Below are 20,180 nucleotides of genomic sequence, written 5' to 3'. Positions count from 1 at the left end.
TCTTGCAAATGAGGCGGCCAAAGGGAAGCGACTCGGTCCTTCTACTCGAACGAGCGATGAGAATAATCTGGCGCAGGACGTACGTCGGCACACACAACTTCGCTTCTTGCCCCACCTAATATAGAAAATCCACCATCAGGCGCGTACACTCGGTGTGGTTGCTCCACCTTAGATATACATTGAACGTAAAGATGTGGTGAAGCAAACGAAAGTCGTTCGTCATGTGGGAAGCCAAAAGACTCCTATTTGGCTGCCATTCGACCAGACGACCACACAAGGATCGGGTGCGATGTTCCCTCTCGCGCACACTGTCCACATTCTTCTCGCTGGCATGCACTTCACCAAGTGGCACCTTTAGGAGTTGGGATATCAAAGCAACATTGACAATACCCACTCGACCGCTGCCACAAGGAATCTTGAACTGCAGAGGCTCTAGCGAAGGCTCCAGAATGTTGGCATAAAAGGCCCAAACAGTGCTAGCATTAGCGCGATACTCGCCTTCAAACAAGGGACCCCAACCAGCCCCTTCTAGGTGCTCCAACAAGAAGAACTCACCAAAGAGCCGTGGATTGACATGAGCCTCAAAAAGGACCCTACGGCCTTCATAGGCTCCATGAGACAACTCTGCCAACAAGGTCCTACTAACGGGAGCTCGAGGATCAAGGTCCCGCTTCGTCTGAAATTCACGTGCGGCGGACGTGCTAGCGACGACACCTCTCGACCTCCGTGCACGGGTTGGGCGGCTTGGCCCGACTTTATCCACGGGCGCTCTCTTCTTCCCCATCAAGGAAAGAAGGGAAGAAATGAAAAAGATGGCTGTCACAATCTCAAAGAGGGCCATGAGAAATGAGAGAAAGAGAGAAATAGGAAGATGGTGAAGCTTCCACACAACTATTAGCCAAATAGGGAATACAAGAGCTCAAATGAGAAGGAAGGAAAGAGAAATCAACAATGGGAAGGAAGATTTGAAGATGGGGTGATGGGTTTGCACGAAAAATGGAGGAAGAAGAAGATTTGGGAGAGATTTGAGAGGGTTTGGAGAGGGTTTTGAAGAAAGGAAGAGCTTAGGAGTAGGTTTTGTGAAGGAAGTAGATAAAAGAAAGAGAGATAAAGGGAAAACCGTGGAGAGGTGGGCCACATTAGGCCTAGGAGTGATCGGCCCGCGTCGGCCCAGCCCGCTAGGCCCGCTGACCGGCGATCCCTCGCCGAACCGGCGATGGCATCGCCGGTCTCTGGACAGTCCGCTGATGCCTCGCCATTTTGGCGAGACCCTCCTGGTCCCCCATGGTCCAAAACACGAGGTCCCCCCTGGGTCCCACAGAAAATGCCCCGATTGGCCCCTTGCATAGTTTGACGCCTATCGGGTCATTCTGGCAGCAATCGGATTCAAATAGCGATTTCTGGAAGGTTTAAGGATGAAAAAAGGGAAGATAGACCGTCTAAACTCATTAATAGAGGGTCTATGAAAGGTTTCGGGTCACTGTGTGTGATCAGGTAGGAGTACAGACTCGATCTCGGTGAAGGTTTTCAAGAAACTTTCACCGATAGAAGCTACGGAGCACAAACACAAATCGATGATAGACCCGCACCTAAATACACTAAAGTGGCGACAACGTTCGGTGTGTGACCATAACCCAGGTCCGGTTTAATCCAGATCATGCTCTGATACCAACTTGTAACGCCCTGAAATTCGGGGGTCGAGCAAAACTCAGCTCCCGAGTTCCAAAGCATCACTTATGCAACATATTTAATGATGGATGTATGTTGACTGTATTAGTGCATAAAACATGGAATAGATTAAGCCAAAACACAGATATGATTCAGGGATAAGTGAATAAAGCAAGCGGAAGACTTATAGGAAAATATGTGTACAAGTGTAAACCCCTGAATTACATATACAGGCCAGATCATATGAAAGTGTTATTTAACAAAATTATAAGTATCAAATTACATCATTTCAGTTCCCAAAAATAATCCCAGAGATCCTGCGCATCAGACCGAGGCTCACTAGAACCCGTCTGAAAACTGCATATAGGAGAAGGCAGCCTCATCATCATCCAGCTCCCGCTCTGCCTCAGAAGTCGCATCCACATCTGCAACATCAGAACCTAAGACAGAGTCTGGTGGGTGTTTAACACCGCCCCAAAAATGTGGGAGTGAGTGATCAACTCAGTGGAACAATAAGGCACTGGTTAACATGTTATCAGTTCAATCAAACAGTAATGATAAAGCAGGACAATTAAATAAATCCGAAGTACTCTTGTTAATGCAAGGATGTATGCAATATGATGCGTGCCCTCACGCGTTCACCCTCAGTGTCTTCATCTTACGTTACGCATGACATCGCCTCAAAGTGTGCCACATTTACAAAGCACATGCAAATGCGGTGCATGGATATGATTACCAAGTTGTTATTAGTCCATTTCACGCAACAGGATTGGGAAGCTAAGATACCTTCCTCATATCACCATCCAAACAGTGATCCATACTAGGGTCGTCAGTCCTAGACATCTCATACGATCATATGTTTGAGGTCGTAGCAAAGGGCTCATCACCAATCAATGCACGCCTTTCATGCCTTTACTACCACAGATCGGCTCGTCACCTCCTTGCGGTATCCAGGTATGCTCGAGGTCACTACAAAGGGCTCGTCACCAATCAATGTAGGCCGACAGCACGAATATAGTGTCCCATACCACCATAATCGGCTCACGAGTTTAGTTGCTCACTGGTCACTACGGGGAGGCTCGTCACCCCAGCGTAGGCCAACAACTCGACCACGGTGTCCCATACCACCACGTCCGGCTTATGAGTCTTAGCGGATCAAGTACCATAGTTAATAGGATTTCACTGGTAAGTTCGGTACCCTAGATTCAAGCAGTAGCGTCCATACATGGTAAACATACATCGGACAATTGGGTTACTTGACTAACTCGACTAGCACGAGCGCACATTGAATTGAGCGACATAGAGTGCGCAAACACTCCGCGTGGCCAAACCACTGCCGACAACTCTAATACGACTCGGGTTCGGCTAATACGTCCTACGTGGCGAAAGCAATCTCAACCACGAACATAGGGTCAATTACCGATTCCCTGGACTAATGCATAGTCCCAAACACCTTACACTACTACAGATACTCATGTGAAATGTAGAACAGTAATGGAACAACAACTCAATTCATGGTACATACGCATCTGAAGAATATCAACTTAACATAAATGTAAGCATAGGTAATGCTTGAATTTAAATAACTTGGAAAGTAACTTGCATAAGGGAAATCATGCGCATCAATAGGAGTGTTCACTACAAGAAAGTAGGCCTTTAGCCTCAATTTTTTAGCCTCAATTGAAAAAATGGAGGCTAAATGTATTTTTTAGCCTCGGTTGCTATGGAACTGAGGCTAAAAGTTCATTTTTCGCCTCAGTTGCTAAATAACTGAGGCTAAAAGTCTACTTTTTAGCCTCAGTTGCATAAGAACCGAGGCGAAAGGTTTACATTCTTCCATAGAAACCGAGGCGAAAGGTCTACAGCCTCGGTTCCATAGAAACCGAGGCGAAAGGTCTTTAGCCTCGGTTGCATAAGAACCGAGGCGAAAGGTTTACATTCTAGGTTCCATAGAAACCGAGGCGAAAGGTCTACACTCTAGCCTCCATAGAAACGAGGTGAAAAGTCTACTTTTAGCCTCTTGCTAGGAAGAGGCGAAAAGTATACTTTTTAGCCTCACTTGCATAGGAACCGAGGCGAAAGGTCTACTTTTTAACCTCAGTTGCATAGGAATCGAGGCGAAAGGTCTACTTTTTAGCCTCAGTTACATAGGAACCGAGGCGAAAGGTCTACTTTTTAGCCTCAATTGATAGGAACCGAGGCGAAAGGTTTACTTTTTAGCCTCAGTTGCATAGGAACCGAGGCGAAAGGTCTACTTTTTAGCCTCAGTTGCATAGGAACCGAGGCGAAAGGTCTACTTTTTAGCCTCACTTGCATAGGAACCGAGGCGAAAGGTCTACTTTTTAGCCTCAGTTGCTGGGAACCGAGGCGAAAGGTCTACTTTTTAGTCTCACTTGCATAGGAACCGAGGCGAAAGGCCTACCTTTTAGCCTCAGTTGCATAGGAACCGAGGCGAAAGGCCTACTTTTTAGCCCCAGTCACATAGGAACCGAGACGAAAGGTCTACTTTTTAACCTCAGTTGCTAGGACCGAGGCAAAAGGTCTACTTTTTAGCCTCACTTGCATAGGAACCGAGGTGAAAGGTCTACTTTTAGCCTTAGTTACTAGGAACCGAGGCGAAAGGTCTACTTTTTAGCCTCACTTGCATAGGAACCGAGGTGAAAGGTCTACTTTTTAGCCTCACTTGCTAGGAACCGAGGTGAAAGGTCTACTTTTTAGCCTCAGTTACTAGGAACCGAGGCGAAAAGTCTACTTTTTAGCCTCAATTGCATAGGAACCGAGGCGAAATGTCTACGTTTTACCCACAGTTGCATAAGAACCGAGGCGAAAGGTCTAATTTTTGATGAATGGGCCATTTTCCATCTGGACATTGCTCTATTTGATTCATAGGTGGGTGAAAAGTACACTCCAGATTCATCTTTAAGAAATCACAACCATTATTACCTGTTAGAGCAGAAGGTGGCCCACATGTACGTATTAACAGTCATTGATACACAGATCAGGCCAGTTAGAGCAGAAGGTGGCCCACATGTACGTATTAGCAGTCATTGATACACACACAGAGAGATTCTCTTTTTCCAAAGCATGTGGCCCACGTAATCATGGCACACCTGTGAGAGATACAACTTTCCATCAGGTGGGCCTCACTGTTGAGATCTTAAGGCCTACAAACCAGGCTGTTTCACTACTCAGGTGGGTCACATCTTACAAGCAATGGGATGAACAATGGACAGCTACAAAATTGCTATACTCCAGCGTTATATCTGCTCCAATTATGCATGTGTGAATGTAAGGTTCTTTCTTTCAGATCCTTGCTTACATGAAGGAAAATCAGGACCATAAAAATCATGGACCCTACTGCGGATGGATCACCGCCAGAAAAAATCAAACTCGTTAGATAATCCAAACCATCAGATCTGATAGTTAAATTTCTACAGCTTAGTACCATTTTCTTCTCAACCGTCTAGTTGTCACCTAGTAGTTAAATGTTTAGTAGTTAGCATCTAAACAGCTTGGCCCACCTGATGAAAGGCTCGGATCTCTCCAATGTGTTCCATGTTGGCGTGTAGATAGGCAAGGCTTCACATACGTGTGGGCTTACGAACCTCATAGTTGTAACACGTGTTTGAGATCTGAGCTTTACATGAGATGAGCTATAAAAAAAAATTTCCCTCGGCTCTTTCTCAAAATCCCTCAGCTCCCTCAGCTCTCTCTCAAAATCAGGTCATTTCATACTCCCTCAGCTCTCTCTCTCAAGATCCCTCAGCTCCGAAAGGAAATTCTGTCCTCCACACCAGCAATCTCTTCGCCGATTTCAGGTACTCATTCTCTCTCTCTGTTTTTTTTCTCTACTGATTTCTCAACTGAAATTCTCTCGAAAATTAGAAATCGGGGCAGAAATCTCTCATTTTCTTGCGTTTTCCCCATTTGGCTGTTCAAAATCCAATTTCCACGTTTTTTGGTTCGATTTGAGGAGTTTTTTTTGCTGATTTCACTGAAATCTTGCTCAGGAAGTGGAAAATCCTATCGTTTCTAGCTCATTTGCTGGATTTGAGCAGTTTCTACATTGTAATATCAGCGATTAGGGTTTGGTGTTCGATCTGAGAGCAAAACCCTGTTCTCTGGTTCGAAATCTGCTCCTCCATTGCCGATTTTCGTGCAGGATAGAAAAACAAGGGGCATATACATCGATTGCAAAAACATGGATAGGGTTTGGTTTTTGTAATTTTTTCTTGATTTCTGGTGCTTGATTTGTTTTGATCTTGATCTAACTTATGTCTCTTTATTCTTAGAGATTTCATTGGATTTTGTTTCAATTCTTGCTGATTTAAGTTGTAATTTAGGTTTTTGTATTTAGATTTTAGAGATTTATCTAAAAGTATATCTAAAAAAAAGTTATGTCCAGCGGCGCATTTTCTATGCCAGATAAGTCTAATATGGTAGAATGTAGTGCATTTTTATATGTGCATATTTCTGATGGATATTTATTCTAGGAATGAGATTTTAGACACATGCAAAAAAATAATAATAAAAAAATAAAAAAAAATCCCTCATACTGGTTGCTGCAGAATTTCTGTAAAATGCTATCTCTACCATGGTTTATGTTCACATTGTCTCATAGCAGAAATTGGACAGATATTTTAAAGCTAATTTCGATTATTTTCCATTCTTCTGGGCCAAACTTAATAATACAATAATAATAACATTTATCCTTTCATATTTACCTATTAATTTGCAAATAAAACTATATTGTACATGCACATTGTATGTACTGCAGCAACCCACATACCCTAGCATACCATGTATTGTAAGAAGGAGCTTAATATATATCCATTCTGGTGCCACATATTGGAATGACCTGCTATAAAGGTAGAAAACAAAAGAACAGTCAGATTTTTAGAATGTGATGAATTCCATTGACGAAGTTATTGAATTTTTAAATTTTAGTATCATCATGTGGGCTCCACCATACTCGTATCTTTGTGGGGTCAAGGCTTTTTGATTTTCTCAGACATTGGAATATAAGTCGCAGGTAATAAACCTTCAGAGCCTCATGTACACATGCTTGGACTTGTACAGCAGGAGTTTGGAAGCTGAATTTTGATGGCTTATTTTTGTTAGATCACTGTTCTTTGTGGTGTTGATGGGGTGTTTGGAGATGAGAAAGGCATGATTGTCAAAGCATCTCTACTGCCTAATGGAAGAGATGATTTCCGTAAAGGCCACTTTCTGAAGGTTTGAGGATTTTTGTGAGGGAGTTTCTAGGCTCCTTGACTGTGGGGAGGGAATTATCAAAGGTTTTGCGATGGGCTACCTCTTGTGAAGTAGAAGCCTTGCCTATCTTCGTTTTTGACAAAAACTGCCCTCTAGAAAGCCTCCTTGATAAACATATAGATTGTCTGTTTTTGCAGCGATGGTAGCATTGTTGTGGTCTCCCTGGCTAGGGAGGGTGATCCTTGTTAGTCTCTACATTGAGAATTCTGTCCTGCTTCCTTGATGCTGTTTTCCTTTTTTTTTTTTTTTGAGTAAATACTTCATTCCTGAAAAAAAGTTTCTAAGAAAAAGGAGAAAAATAAATAAATATATATATATATATATATAAAATCATTTCTTGATAGATGTAGTAGTATTGAAGAGAAGGTTATCCAGATTTCTTGTTCAAAGAAGATTTGAACCATGGCAATTTATATGCTTTGAAATGGGATTAATCTGATAGTTTCCATTGAACTTTTGTGGAATGGAAAGACACATTGGGAAAAACTGATTTGTAATGGTCTTGTTCAAAAAAAAAAAAAAGTGTAATGAGCCCCTTCATTACTGAGTTTGATGCTGAACAAATTGAGATCTTTATAATCCTTGGAAAGAGAATGATCAAATTGAGATCTTTGTTGTTTTAGGTGGAGTGTTGTGTCAGAGGTCTAATATGACATGGAAATCCATACATTTTTGTATTAAGCTCCTTACAATACATGGTATGCTAGGGTATGTGGGTTGCTGCAGTACATACAATGTGCATGTACAATATAGTTTTATTTGCAAATTAATAGGTAAATATGAAAGGATAAATGTTATTATTATAGACACTGCAGTACAAAAGCTCAATTCTTTTCATTTCTACCTCCTCATGGTTCAGGGTTCAAGCCTGTTAGATGCAAGCTCAATTCTTTGCATGGCCATTTGGATTAGGCTTGAAAGGTCAAAAGCGTGTAGGAAGTTTTGGTTTCAGAAATTTGTTTTCTAATATGTTTTTGTTGTGTTTGCTTTCTCAGCCTATAAGGCCAGGGGATCGGATCTGAGGGTTCACTTCAAGGTACATTGACATTCATCATCTGCGGCGCATCATTATTGCGGGTTGCCCATTCATCAGGTGAGTTACGCCTTTATGAGAAAAATAGATGGTTAGAGAAAAATGACCAAAGGTCCATATTCAACGTGGACAGCACCTCTCTGATGAGGGGACCTGCCGAATTGTTAGGACGGTGCATGTTCAATGGACCCCACTTGATGAATGAACCAGGTCTGCATGTTCATGGAGGTGGGCTCCCCCACTATCTCACTTGTGCTCATATCCCTCTCCTTTTCCATCTACACTCCAGTGTGTAGATTGGCACGTAGTGATGTTGTGTATGATTAGTGGACCTCACATTTTCTTATCCTGTTTTTTGAGCAATGAACTCAGTACTAAAAGTGTGTATGATTAGAAGTTTTCAGTTCCATGTAGGAAAAATTGTGTGATCAAAATACAGATGCTCTTGATACTAAGAAGGTATTAGACATCTTTATCCCGTTTCCAGAGGCACAACCAAGAATTACCAAGTAATCCCATGTACTCTATTAGCAGTTATTTTTATTATTCATGCCTTCTTAGTCTTCTTACTACTCTGCCACCTACTTAAAATTCATGTTCTCTGATGCATATAAGTGAATCATCTGTGGATTCTAAGTGGACCCCTTTTTTCCTTGACCCATTATGCAATTAGTTGACAGATAGGCAGTTCCGTTACATCTGGTTTGAAGGGCAAACAAGATCGTGTGAGGCACATGCTATTCGTACGTACTGTTGGAGGTAAACTTTCTGGATGGACTCGAAACGATACAACACCAGTTTTACGTAGCGCGTTAAACACCATAGCTCTTCGGTTATCTCCATGCTGGATCTCTGGAGTTTCCAGACCTTTGGCTTGCTCATTTTCACTGATTTTTTGTAAGAAATCTGACCTCTTGTGTTTCTCTCTTTTCATCCAAAAGAATATGATCTATCTTTCCTTTCCAATCTCTGTTCAGCTCTTCCTTTGAAGCTTTTCATGACTTTCTTCGATATGTTGAAACTTTGAGAAGCTAATGTCATCTTTGAACTATTTCTGTTGTTTGATTTCTTTATAGGTTTTTCCTTCATTAGATTGATGTTCAGTTGTGTATCTAATTCTATTTAAATTAGATCTTGCAATGATGGATATAATATGTTTTCTTTTTTATTGGATGTTGGATATAAAACTTCTGTAGCTCCTAAGAAGTTTTAAATGGTAGGTGATCATTCTGCACTACTTACTGGATATAATACGTATGGTTCACTTGAGTTTTGAATCTATCTCATTTTTTTAGGTCATGTCCTAAAATGATTTGGCAAAGAAAATGGACGGGGTGAATTTCTCATCAACATTACAACGGCCCCACCTAGCTCTCATGGCAAGAAGTTCATGGGAAAGATTTCCGAAGAAAAGTCTGGTGGGTTTGTCACTTGTGAGAGCCACTGAGATTGCCCTGCAAATCTTTGGCATCAATTGATCCCAACTTTAAATTTCTATAAGAATTGCAACTTCTAATTAGGAAATTAGAGTTTCTAAAACAGTCCTTAAGAGCTCTTCTATTTCAAAACACCGATGCCATTGAGGTTTGTAGTTGTTCACTAACACCCACACCGTTGACACATGGTCACGAATTAAAGTTTTCGTGTATAGTTTTTCTAACAGTATGTTGCTGTGTTTGCATTGTCTACTTTGTGTAGTGTGACTTGCATCCTAATATGGCCACGTATAATTAGAATCCTTCCTATCCTCAGTGCAAGCATCTGTTTCAGTTTCTCAGTGTTCATCGATCACCAGATGGAAGGTATATGATGGCCCTGTTTGTAAATATCTTTCAATATTTTCCAACTCCTAAACTCGATACTAATAACCTTGACTGAAGTATAGTCTATTCCGTTTCTTGACTCCAGTTAATTCTGCAAAACAAGAACCCGGACTGAAGTATAGTCTATTCTGTTTCTTGACTTGAAACACCTCCATCATCTCCACATCATCCCCAAAAATAAAATAAAAAACCTCCATCACATCCACATCTACTTCTTTCTTCACCTATAGGCTTCTTTAGTTCAAAGACTCAAAATATTTTGTTCTACTCCTGTGATGGAGCAAAATATATGAGAAAGAGACAAGCAAAAGGCATAATGCAGTCATATCATGTCGGCCATTACAAGCATAAAAAATAACAGCTGAACCTAGCAGTTACCATTTTCATTTATGGTAAGATAGCCTCTTAGAATTTGTAACATAATCGTTGTACATTTTCTTTGGAAACTACCAGTGTTTCCAATATATTATGTTATGGATGCAATTTTCTTTTACCTTATTCTGTATATTTGACTTCATTCAATCACCTAACTGTCACGAAAGTCACGAAGGTCTACTTCTTAGGTCTTGCATCTTTTCTGCTTGTCGATCTGTACTTTTTTAAAAAATTTGTCTAGTTGATCCTTAAGCAAAACTCTTTGCATGATTAGCAAAAGATTCATGTATACAAAACAACTTCTATGAGATTTTGCAATAAGAGAGGCTTTCCTTGGAAGAATATGCAAGGGGTTTGTGTGATCTCTAGCATAAAAGGCTAGAGGACTGTTAAACTTTGCTCTCAATCTCTTCTGCTTCTTCTATCTATCTATGCTTATGGACTATTTGAGTTTCAATATGGTACATCAATTTCAATTTGCAATTAGTTTTGATTTAATTTGATTCTAGATGCATAAAAATAAATACACATCAACATGAAAAGAAAAAAAGCCTCAACAACTAAAATTATAACGAACATGGGTGGAAGTTGTGCTAAATATTGCACTGCATTCTGTTGATGTGCACATATTTTTGACCTTCTTCACATCCTACACCACAAGAAACCTCGGTCGGAGGCTGACCATGCTCGTTGTAGGGATTTTCTTCATCATTGGCATGGTGCTAAATGCAGCTGCCCAGAACCTTTCCATGCTCATTATAGGAAGGATCTTCCTGGGGTATGGAGTCGGCATTAATCAGGTCTTTTCTAGTTTCACTTCCGATTCCTGGGGCATGACCATTTTTATCCCCTTTGTAACCACGACATATGTAGATTCCCATTAAAATGGCATTCACCTTATTTTGCTAGCAGTGTCATTACTAAGATCAAGATTCACGGATTTTTGGTGCAACATAATATCTATAAGTCTGATAATTCATTGTTGAATACATGCCAATATTTCATTGGCAGTTTCAAGTTATTTTTTAAAAATCTTTTTCTTTTCTTTTGTTTTTGTTGATTAGCTGGTAAGCAAGGTTCAAATCTGAGAACTCAATGTTGAAATGCACCCTGTCTACCATTGATCTACTGGCTCAAATTCTTGCAGTTTTTCTACCATCTATTTTTTATTTTCTTGCTGGTAAGATCTTTTTTCTGATTGTTGTGGATGCTTATATTCCTTCTTGTGGCAGGTTCAGCTGCACAATATCCGTTCCTCGGTAGTTCAGCTAATTTGAATCTGTAAAAACTAGTTGCTGGAAATAGCAGTTATGTTGATGTTGAATTCATCGATCCTGTGATTATGGCCGTTAGCAGAGGGAAGCTTCCACTGCCGATGACGCACCAGATCTCTCCCGACTACAACTTCAACATGTTGGCTAATTTCTCTGAGATGGACCAGAGGCTTTAGTTGTTGCAGTCAAGATCTAGTAATCTGAATTAGAATCCATTGATGACAGTTGATCAAAGCTTTAGTTGTTGAATTCTTTTTTTTTTTACCCCAGATTTCTATTCCAAATAGAAACTAAAATTTCAATTTGAAAAGTGGGTGTGATTCTCATATTTTTCTCCATGAGTTGTTACCTTATGAGAACAAAAATGCAAGCCATTTGATCAATGGCCACTGAATATGCATAGGTTTATGAATGTGTTAAAATAAATGATTTAGCCTCGATTATTGATAAATGATGTTAGAAATTGATTTTAGCCTCAATTGATGTCAACGAAGGCTAAATCTATCTTTAGTCTCAGTTTTGCCTTAGTTACTTAAACTGAGACTACAACTCCCGTGGCTAAAGGCATTAGCCTTGGTTGTTGAGAACCGAGGTTAAAAGTAAATTTAGCTTCGGTTGGAGACAATTGAGGCTAAAATTTGGATTTAGTCTCAGTTGAAAACAATGGAGGTTAAAATTTTGATTTAGCCTCATTTCGAGAAAATTGAAGCTAAAAAAGTTTTTAGCCTCACTTGAAGAACTGAGGCTATAAAAGTCATTTTAGCCTCGGTTGCTAAAACGGAGGCTAAAGCCTTTAGCCACGGGGTTTTCAACCTCGGTTTGAATAACTGAGGCAAAACTGAGGCTAAAGGCTTTAGCCTCAATTTTTAACCTTTTTAGCCACAGTTTTGAACCGAGGCTAAAGCCCCCTTTTCTTGTAGTGGTTGAGAATCACTTCTCAACGCCCACAATTAGTGTAATAAGTTACACTTTAGATCATTCATTCATTTCTACAAACACTTAGCATACATGGAACAACATACATGACGTATGTTGAAATACATGCACTTAGACAATTCCTTTTACCAAGGAGTTGTCATACATGCATCTAGCATACATACATGACAAATAATCATGTCAAACATAAGTGCATATTTTATACGTATACGGTACTTTATAAATACACATAGAATACACAAATCTCAATATAGCACATGCATATTAGGAAAGCAATGTAAACACAGCATTTGACATGTGAAATCTCATTCATAACAAGAATAAATCACTAACTGGCATTGAAAGCCTTGAAAACCATAACCTATGCACTTAAAGTCCGCACCTTAAACGAAGAAAGAACCACCGAACTGATTTAGACGAGTTGTCTTCGTCAACGGCGATAGAATACCCTAAAACAAGGATAGAAATGAGATACAACAACACCAAAACTAATCTAAGCTCTAACATAGATTAGGTTAGGTTAACTTACCCCAAAAGAACTCAGAACCGTCAGAAGAACGATTCAAACTGAAGGTTCAAAGATGAAGAAGAACAAGGAAGAATCCAAGATGATTCACCAACTTATCTCTCTCACTTTCTCTCTCTTTTCCACTCTCTTTCCAAGCTAAGGTTAGAGAAAATCGTATGGAAAAGAGGGCTAGGGTTTAAGGACTATAAATAGGCCTATTCTTGATGAAAATAACCCCAGGGACAAGGTATACTTAGGTTATAACCAAAGCATGCCTTTCTTGATCCAACGAAGCACTTCTTGTGGGCCTATAACCACGAAAGGCCGGACTTAAGCTCACTGATCATGGATCTAGGTCAGGCTGAGTTTTCGTACCGACCGGCTCTTCAGATCAGCCGTGGCGGATCACACTCAATTCAACGGTCACGGAATCTCGATCAGGTTCACAAGCACTAGGATATGCCTGGGCCAACTATCCTGATCAGAGGGTGAAATTGGGTTAGAATCCAACGGTCAGATAGCTTAAAATCGTCGCGCAAGCGACACGACTCAGATTTCATAAGAGATTAATAAATTCTAACCGTTCTCACACTCTTCACTCCGAGCTTAAGCAAATCGACCCAGAACATCACATCGACTTGATTTTCGAGGTGATGGTCAAGCCCAACTCGGTGACCACAACAGCCTAAGATCATCGCCATCGGACTTCCGACGTGCGGTCCAGGTCCAATCCAGATCTTTCAAAAATTCCCCAGAACAACTGGATTTAGCGATGGATCCCAGATTTCAGAGTAACGTAGCGCTCACTAATCTACACGTTTAGAGCCATGCAGATACAATTTAAAGTGATTGATACGAATTTCACAAGCAATCGAGTAAAGCGCTAATTACCCCAAAAACAACTACTTATGGAAAGATTAGCACAAGAAAATCCAAGGTCGTTACAAGTACCTTTTCCCATACACACACACACAAACCACCTTCAATTATGTGTTTATCATGATTTCCCATTTATGTTTTCTAAAAAAAAAGAAAGTAAATATATTATATATGGATTTTTTTAAATATTTATATACATTAGTGGTAAGAGGAGGGGTTTTTCTATAGAAAGCCTAGGTTCAGATTTCAATGTTCGTGCACGTGCATACGCAATGTGGGTTATAGGGTTGCTTGGGTGCTTTATTAGGCATACTTTGTACTTGGTGAAATTACGTTGATTGTCTACCATGGCATGCAGAAGCTTAGTGGAGCTTAGAATTACAACTAATTCCTAGAAGGGAGGGTGGGGGAATAGGACCACTTAAAATTTTTTACCTAATTAAACTAATTTATCAATTAAATAAAAATAATGCATAAAGGTCCAATTCTTATAAACTATAAGAGATGTAACAATAAACAACTATTCTATATGGTGAGATGTGAAATATCAATTATGTGTACTATAAGTTAATGTCTAGTATACACTTCTAATCATGAATCCATATAAATTAAACCAATTCAATCACAAACAAGAATAGAAATACATCCACATAAGCTAATCACAAACATAACAATGTATAGTGGTTTGACTAATTTCCTACTCTACTCTCGGCAGACACTCTCCTCGAGTATACGGGATTTCACTATCTTAAATGTTTGAAATTATGTTCACCTCTAACATTTACAAGTGTACACTCCCGTTAGAGGCCTACATAGGGACTTACACTCATCTCACCTGTGTTGGTAGACTATGTACACACCCGTGTCAGTGCCTGTCCTATACAAGGACCTACACGTATCCTCTCATGTTGGAGGAGCATGTTTTCACCTATGTCGGTGGCTCATGCAGAGACTTAGTTGATTTTCTATTTGCTAACCAACAATTACTATGGTCCCAAACCAAAGACCTACATTTACTCACACCCGAGGCTCCTAAGGTGACTAACACGTACACACCTATGCTCAGTGGTGGTCTTACATAAGAACCTATATACATTCCCGTAGGAGACGGTCCTACACAAGGACATATCGAGTTTGGGTCACAAACTCTATACTCAATCGTGCATAAGGAAAATAGTATATGAACTCTAAATTGACAACCTTACTTGTCGGATTGAGCTCTGTTGATGCGCCTTGCTTGAGATATGCTTGATCGATGTTATCCCAAGCTTCAACTAGCTTCTTAATTTCCCACATGATTGTTGATGTGGATGTTTCACCTCTTACGATTAATCGCCTTGCATTTGATGCTCTAATGAGATGACCAAGGCAATGGGAGGATGGGGTAAAATCTCCTACAACTAATGGTTTTAGTTGATTCATAATAAGGATTCATGTATATGAATATTCTAGAGGATATAGATAATGATATACCTATAAGCTTAGTGTTTTATCTCTATAAAAATGGGTGAATTCAATGTTCATTAGAGTAGTTAATCATATGAAAATCTTTGGGTTAGAGTTTAGGAGAGGAATATTGAGTGGGGAATCACCTAAGATATATTTGCACAAAAAAACCATAAAATTGCCTAAAAATCATATGCCCTTTATAAAGAGAAAGTTTACAATGGCTAGAAAAATGGGCAGAAAACAACTAGTTTGATTGATTAAACTAATTCAATTGGAAGCAGAAAACTTGTTAGACATTTCTGGCCACCATCGATTGATCGATTCCGATCAAACGAGCTTTGATCGATCTCTCCTAAGAGTTTGCTATTTTGGGCTATACGTGATTTACAATAGCTTAGAATCTTTATAGCCTATCTAAGCATGTTCTAATGAAGCTGTTAAGGCTAAATGATGATAAAACAAAGATCTACCTATTTGGGAATGGATCATTTAGAGGTTAGGTTGTTTTAAGTCTAACATTATGGTCACCAGTGCACTTCAATTTACATGTTCCTTCACTCCTTGATGCATCATATCTTCATATGTCTTCGGTCTTCAGCTTCTAAAGGCTCAACTAGCACACTAAGACACTGAACTACATGATTGACAAATAGGTGCACAAATAAATACATAAACGCTTAGTACATGCTCATTCTTTTAAGAAGTCCAAAGAGCCCAATCTTTTCAGGACTTTGATTTAAACAAATCTAAGCCATAACGAAATTATGGAGTTAAACAAAGTCTAGTTGAGGGTTTGATCCACTGGAATGTAAGGTTTTAGCCATAGTGTTAGTTGGATTTGCTTGACACATGACATCAAAACACATGTTGTACATGTGGTGACAATGCGGTTAATTAGGATCTAGGTCGCATATGTTTCCATGTGGCAACAATTTTTTATTATTGTATAATTGTATCTATTCAAAAGAGATAGAACTAACTATCATGATAAAATGGTTGTTGTATGTGAAAGGGTATATTGGATGTCTTAAAAAGGCGTAAGAGTATCTCTCTAGGAAGGACACTATGTCACTGTAAATTTTATATATTCAAAGCATTATAATCTAGAGAAATAAAAACATTCCCATATTAAGTTATCTATAACCTTGTATTCTCATCTTTGCCCTCTTGCACTTATCCTCTTGAAAACATTCTTGTGAGGCATATCGATGTTAAAACTTGGATATTTATTCAATATTTGGAGGTGTAAATTTTCTTATTAAACTTTGGACATGAAAGTTCATTGTATTATAAAAATAATTCACTTCATTCTTTTGCATTTGTTGAAAATTTAGAAAAAGGGCAATAAATTTTCCTTAAAATATTCAATATTCTTAGTCAATACATCAAACCATAAATCTAATATTTTTATCTTAAAATTTTTTCATTTTTTCAATTGTGTACTTCTCTTTTTGACAATAGACATTTGGGAAGAAACCACAACAATTAATGTTCCAGGGGTGGTGGCTAACTTGATGCATGGAATTTCTTGATTTTTGGTCTAAGGAATGTTTAAGGTTAGACCCCACTTGGCGAGTAACTATCTGAGTTTGGGAGATGATACGGTAAAGTTGGAAGAACTAGAATATGGTAGAGCCATCTTCCCATGGACACGTGTTAGGGTGATGTGTTGATCCTGCTTACCCCACACATACAAATGACTTCAATTTTAAGAATAAAACCCATGAGATAGAAGTGGATTGCCTCAACACCTACAATATCCCTAGAGGCATGATGTGGCTCAAGCTCTATGGAGCCCACCATGATCTATGTGCTTTATCAATGTCATACATCCGTTTTGCTAAACATCTTAGTGTTACAGAAAAACACCCATACGTGCATGATCAATTTAGGAAAGGCCAAAATTTATATAAAAAATTGGGCCAAATAAAAGGCTAAAAAAGCTAAACCAAAATAATAGACAAGAGGCACATGGATTTACGTGGTTTGGTGCAGCAACATAGAACTTTCTTCTTCACAAGAAATAAGAGAAATAGAAACACAAGACTTACCTCTCTCCCTTCTGTACAAGGAGTCTGTCATGCCCTAAACTCGAAAAACGAGCTCACAGAATTTCTGGTTGCCAAACCTAGTGCTGACAGCCTCTATAGTACCCCATTTTTGGTTCTCAGCACCCATATGTAGGTTCCGATCCTAGGATCCTACAAGGAGAATTTTTTCAACATACATTTATCTCGTAAGAAGCATAACCACAAGTTTACCCAAATCACAAAGGCAACATCATCATCACATATCTACTAATATAAGCAGTTGAATACAGTGCCGAAAGGGAAATACATATATTAAAAATCAAAGCTCCAGAAGACAGCTGCATACTCCAAGCTCAACGCTGCTGCGACTTAACACCACCTGCACGCATCTATCGTGCATAAGCTTATAGAAAGCTTAGAGGGTGGTGTAAGTGTACGCGCAAGGTAAGTGCCAAGTATACAATATCAGAGTAATGCGGAAATTGGCAAGGCTGTAAGTCATTCAATATCAGAGTATACAATACAGATCGACTATGCAATGCGGAGTCATAATGAGTAAAATATTAGATATTGAGGATGCAATACAATATGCAATTCTGAAGAGTCACGAATACCATCAGCCTTATTCAGGCTATGTAATATAAAAGCATAGTAAACCAAATGCTATGTGCTGAGGATGCAATATAAATGCAGTGTGAAAAAAATGACCAAACTGGAGTGTGAAATCAAGATGATAGTAAGTAGTATCGTAAGTTGTGGGGTCCATCATAAGGGACTTCTATCCAAACCAGTCTCATACCTAATTGGATAGCCAAACTCTATGTGGTAAACTCCTGATCTCAGGTTAGTCATGCGCCCCAACCGAAATTCTGGCCATTGTGAAGGTACACATAATGATTTAGTTGCGCACCACCAACCCGAGTGAATAGTGCATGAATGAATAAATGAGTCAAATGATAAATTTGTAACTCTATATCTCAGTACAATACGTCTCTGGAATCATCACTGGGGTCTAGTACACTCTACGCCAGCTTGCTGCCCCATCAAGTGCACAACTGGGTAAGTGGAAGAGACCTCACCATCCACCTACCAATATCAGCCTGACTCGTCGATAGCGGACCCATTCCTCAAGCTGATCAGACTCAGCCTAACATTGCCTGCTCCCTTAGGTGGGTAAGGTCAGACCCCCTCCCAACCGACCACAACACTGTATGAAGCAAGACCTCCAGGTATTTGGTACTTAGCGCACATGTCTTCCACTCGGTCTAGACACTGGAGCATCCCCTGGCCACGAGAGTTTAGGGACTTTCACCCACAGATATCCAAAGTGCCCATATGCTCAAACCAAATATTTTCGGTGTCGCATCTGGCCATCCACGATATGCTTGTGGAGGACACAACCCTGATTTCGCTAGGGCACCAAATGGTCATGTCATAAAATGCAAGATGCATGAGCCATACCATCCAGTCATGCATCAAACCTGCGCATAAAGCGCGCTCATGTGGGGCAACTCCGTCTCTCAAGGAGTCCCATAAACAATCAGCCCAATGACACATGCTATACTCAATTACTCGTCATAACAAGCATGTGAAAGATGCGTATAGGCATGTATCATGAAGTATACTAAGCATGATTATAATCACATACATCATAATGTGCCTGTATAAGGCGGTTCATGGCTCGTAATAATGAACAAGTGGCGTGCACATAATCACATATAAATGGTGGGTCTCACACATCGCAATTGGGCCTCGCACATACAAGGGGCCTCACACAATCACAACGAGCCTCATATAATCATAATGGGCCTCATACAATTACAATGGGCCTCATACAATCATGCAATGGGCCTCGTACAATCACGATGGACCTCACATAATCACAAGGAGCCTCATATAATCGCAATGTGCCTCATATAATCGCAATGGGCCTCATACAATTACAATGTTATGTTAACATATACTCAGTGTATATACCAATCATAGTCGTAATCGATAATTGACTTATATATATGATGGGGTTCATATAAGGACAACAGATCTAATTCATAACATGAGAATTGGTCCTCAACAGTGGATATACCAAACCTGATACCACCGATCTTTCAACTTATGGTGACAATTTACTCTCCTCATATCAAGGATGGGTCTAAATGACTTACTCATATCAAGAATGGGCCTAAGAACAAGGAGTTGGCTTCCTTACCTATTCCATCACATAGCAATCTTCCTAAGGGCCCAATAAGCTTAAGGTGGGGCACATTTCCTATGGAAGGCTCGGTATGAACACAAGATAGGCTCCAAGGCTTAGGTGGTCCTACAGGGTATAGCGGAAAGCATCATTATCAAATGGGGGCCTAACAGATTGGGATAGCCTAGTCAAGGGAAAGATGGGTAATATAATCATCAATGGGACCCCAATGGTTTGGGTTAGCTTATTAAGGGGAGATGAGAAGGGGCTTATTAATGGGCCCTAGGGAGAGTTACAATGGGACATCTAACCATCATTGCTCATACAACGTGGACATTAAACCATCATTGCTCCCAACGCATGACCCATTTAATATCAACTAGGAACATGGATGGGCATCATATATATCATTACATACATCCTAGTGGAATCACACATTACAATGGGCCTCATATACATCATCTTGGGCCTCACATAAGGGCTTTATATACATCTCACTGGGCCTCACTCATGGGCCTCATATAGATCACATTGGGCCTTATACTTGGGCCTTAAATACATCACAATGGGCCGCATCACATGTGCCTAATACACATCACAATGGGACACATCACATGTGCCTAATACATATCACAATGGGCCTAATACACATCACAATGGGACCCATCACATGTGCCTAATACACATCACAATGGGCCGCATCACACAGGCAACATATACATCATAATGGGCCACATCCC

The 20,180-nt window shown here is 39.9% G+C and overlaps 1 long non-coding RNA gene across 3 annotated transcripts; it reads left to right on the top strand.

Moving 5' to 3' along the window:
* The first annotated feature begins 7,935 nt into the window (after positions 1–7,935).
* Positions 7,936–11,914, top strand: LOC131254822 (uncharacterized). 3 transcript variants are annotated; one of them, XR_009175917.1, is made up of 3 exons: positions 7,943–7,978; positions 10,870–10,973; positions 11,406–11,914. It is a non-coding gene; the product is annotated as an uncharacterized LOC131254822 (long non-coding RNA). The 3 variants fall into 3 exon arrangements; XR_009175916.1 differs by lacking the exon at positions 7,943–7,978 and adding an exon at positions 9,054–9,777; XR_009175918.1 differs by lacking the exon at positions 10,870–10,973 and having other exon boundaries at positions 7,936–7,978.
* The last annotated feature ends 8,266 nt before the right edge of the window (positions 11,915–20,180 follow it).

The sequence above is a fragment of the Magnolia sinica genome, chromosome 9 (assembly GCF_029962835.1).
Source record: "Magnolia sinica isolate HGM2019 chromosome 9, MsV1, whole genome shotgun sequence".
Taxonomy (NCBI): Eukaryota; Viridiplantae; Streptophyta; class Magnoliopsida; order Magnoliales; family Magnoliaceae; genus Magnolia; species Magnolia sinica.
This window is presented reverse-complemented; position numbering and strand designations above follow the sequence as displayed.